Consider the following 3,889-nt stretch of genomic DNA (forward strand, 5'->3'; position numbering starts at 1 on the left):
ATAAAAGAGGGGATGAAAATGCATCTTTAGGCCTATATATAACTTTACAAATATATTCATGTTTATATGTTTATCCTTTTTTACTATATATAGACATAAAAAACATGATTTACTTTGTCCTTTTACGATCAAACACAGCCCATCCCATTGTGAGAGCACCTATAGCCCAGCTAACAATTTTTGGTTGGTAGAAAGTTTTCTTTTTATAGGTGCTCTCAGTTTCTGTAGAATGTTCAGTCTATTGGGTTTTCTGAACATTCTTAAGACATTTCTTATGTTAATTTAATGTTTTTAAACAGTCTGGAATCATTGCTGCAAAGTCACTTGTAAAATATTGTCATTTAGAGCATTATAGTCAAAATAATGAAAAAGATGCAGAGCTTTTAGACCTCAAATAATGCAAAAACAAATACAATACAAATGTTTTATTTGGTGGAATAACCCTGGTTTTTAATCACAGCTTTCATGCGTCTTGGCATCATGTTCTCCTCCACCAGTCTTGCACACTGCTTTTGGGTGACCTTATGCCACTCCATTCAAGCAGTTCAGCTTTGTTTCTTCCTTTTGATTATATTCCAGAGGTCTTCAATAGGGTTCAGGTCTGAAAATTGACCATCATCCTATTGTTACACAGCTACTGTAGGTCAATTAAGGTGTGGATAAAGGACCACCAGATCAAGACCCTGTCAGAGCCAGAACGATCTCTAGACCAGAACCCATCTGAAAATTGACCTCTGGAGTGTAGTCATAAGGAAGATAGATGGTCACAAGCCATCAAACCAAGCTGAACCGCTGAAATTGCTATTATATTTTTTAACAGGAGTGGCATAAGGACACCGAAAAGCAGTGTGTAAGACTGGTGGAGGAGAACATGATGCCAAGATGCATGAAAAAAACTGTGATAAAAACCAGGGTTATTCCACCATTTTTTTTGTGTCAGTACTGATACACATTTTGATACAAGAGCTTTTTTCATTGTTGTCTTACTTATTTAACACAATTATATATTTTTTTCAAATATAATCACTATTATTGTTGGTATTGTGCTTACATTAGGAGGCTAAAGCAGACAACACCACCTATACTATTAGGAGAGCAAACATTATACACAAGTAAACAGATTTTAAAGATATTGTACCTGGACTCTAGCTGCTCCAAAAGCAATATATGTGTCTGGTAATTGAGTATAATATAAATTAAGCAGCTTCTGTGTAATCACACAGAGAAGCTGGGTTGTTTCTTGAGGTTTAGTGTATTTTTTATAAAGGATAAAGTGCAGACACATGAAAGACACTTGCAAATACAAATACAAACCATTTGTTAACAAAGGGGATAGGCTTATAAGAGTAGTTGGGGACAAGCAGGGTCAGTGACAACAGCACAGCAAATATAAACAACAGGGCCATACACTGTAAATCCAGCAAAGAGAGAGAGCTAAGGCAAAATACTTGTCAAAAATACACAAACATGGTTGGCAATGGAATAAACAAAAACAAGTTGATAACAAAAAGGAATAAACAACGAAAACATGTTGTAGAAGAGCTAGGAAAAATAGATTCAATACTCAGCAGAGAGCAGAGCAAACTAAGGGGTATTTATACTAGAAAGGACAGATGGAAACAATTAGCAACTGGGGGAGCAGGAACGCCAGCAGAGTCAGAAAAGTAAGGGAAGTCCGGTGTGAGTGCATGCTGGGAATTGGAGTCTTTGTTGAGTAGCTCAGAGTCCAGAGCAGGCAGAGTCCAAACAAACAAACCAACAGTTAAATGTTACTAGTCTACACAGGTCCTGAGTTTTAAATGTGTCTTACAGAAGCGCCTGAAGTGGTTTGAGTGATGGGCTTTGTAACTGTTTTAAATGCGTTTTGGTGTGTTTACACTTGTTTTTTAAAGGTGAGTTACTCTCATCCAGATATAATGCTGATACTGAAGACGTCTAGTGAATCTGACAACATCAGCTGTCTGAGTCTGATTCTCCTTCACTTCTGTCAAAGAACATCAAAGCTATCAAGCATCTGAAACATCACAACAGCCTCAGCTTTCTCTTTCTTACTGTCAGAATTCCTGCTCTGTCCTGCCTGAACTGCTTTAGCTTATTCTGATCACGTTTGACCGGGATGTAGCAGTAAATCTCACCCAACTGGTCAGTTTTTACCTCAGGGATTTTCTGAGGAGACCAGAATTATTAACCTCCTGAATTGGTTTGATTAATCAGATTTGGATCTGTTTGAAGTGCATATTGGTTGTGTTTACACTTGCATTTTCATGTGGTTTGGCCTTATAGAATATAGATTTTGATCTATTTGATCAAGTCCCATAATCCATGAGATTTCATGATGAAGCTAATATCTATTACTACTATAATATATACAGCTCTGGTAAAAGAAAAAAAAAAAAAAAACGAGACCACTAAAAAAATGATGAGTTTCTTTAATTTTACCAAATTAAAAACCTGGAATATAATCAAGAGGAAGATGGATGATCACAAACCATCAAACCACCAAACTGAACTGCTTGAATTTTCTGTGTAAGAGTATTTTCTGTAAATAAATGCTCTAAATGAGAATATTTTTATTTGTAATTTGGGAGAAATGTTGTCTGTAGTTTATAGAATAAAACAACAATGTTCATTTTACTCAAACATAAACCTATAAATAGCAAAATCAGAGAAACTGATTCAGAAACTGAAGTGATCTCTTTGCAGGTCTGATCCACAGCTACAGGGTGTGTCTGGTTGTGGTTATTAGTTGTGAAGGAGAAAGGTGCAGAAAATGAGAAATGGCTGAAATAACAAAAAAGATGCAGAGCTTTTAAACCTTAAATAATGCGAAGAAAACAAAAAGTTCATATTCATAAAATTTTAAGAGTTTAGAAATCAATATTTGGTGAAATAACTATGTTTTTTAATCACAGTTTTTTTCATGCATCTTGGCATCATGTTCTCCTCCACCAGTCTTACACACTGCTTTTGGATAACTTTATGCTGCTTTACTCCTGGTGTAAAAATTCAAGCAGTTCAGTTTGGTGGTTTGATGGTTTGTGATCATCCATCTTCCTCTTGATTTCAATTTTTAAGTTGTCTGTTATTTTCTTTCCAGAGCTGTATATATTGATTTTGCTGATGTTCTTTATATAGTATGATATTTTAATGATATACAAACCAATAGAAACGCATCAAATTACTTGGAATTACATTTTTTATTCATTTTTTAACACTGACATACAATGAATTTTGAAAGTCTATGAAACTATTCTACAGGATAATAGTGTCTGTATCAACCTGCAAAATCAGATCTGATACCCTTGAAGAATAATTATCAGATCACATTTTATGATGAATTTGTGTAGAAAACCTTGAAATTCCAAAGGGATCACTTATATACATATACACCCATCCGCTTCAGTGCACTCTCTCTCTCTCTCTCTCTCTGGCTTTACAGACAAACCTAGATAAAATCATCGCACTGGTTCACTGGGTTCATCAATACATCATTAAATAAAAAAATAAATAAACCAAAAAAGCCACATCCCCGCGTGCGGCGCGTATCCGGTCCATCTCTGCCGGGACTCGAACCCGGAGCCTCTGGATTAGAAGTCCAGCGCGCTATTCCATTGCGCCACAGAGACAGGGCCTCCTGATTCGCTGTTCAGCGCGCTGATATCCTCAGCCTGCATCCCCATCCTCCTCCCCGCAGCATCAGGACCAGCGCGCTGCAGCCGCACCGCCGCGCCGCGCCGACAGAGGGCGCCCGAGCTCCGGCGCTCAGCAGTAGCGCGCGCTCGAGCTGCGGAGAATTACTACAAATATAAATTAAACTCTTGGGTTTAAAACAGCTGATTTTATCCCTACAGCGCGGATTAACCCTGTTTAACAGCAGCAGCACTTTATC

General features: G+C 37.3%; 1 non-coding gene across 1 annotated transcript; it reads right to left on the reverse strand.

Annotated features, from left to right (window-relative positions):
• Window positions 1-3,552: 3,552 nt before the first annotated feature.
• On the reverse strand, window positions 3,553-3,626 carry trnar-ucu (transfer RNA arginine (anticodon UCU)). The gene has a single exon. It is a non-coding gene; the product is annotated as a tRNA-Arg (tRNA).
• Window positions 3,627-3,889: the final 263 nt, after the last annotated feature.

Source organism: Astyanax mexicanus, chromosome 4 (genome assembly GCF_023375975.1).
Source record: "Astyanax mexicanus isolate ESR-SI-001 chromosome 4, AstMex3_surface, whole genome shotgun sequence".
Lineage (NCBI taxonomy): Eukaryota > Metazoa > Chordata > Actinopteri > Characiformes > Acestrorhamphidae > Astyanax > Astyanax mexicanus.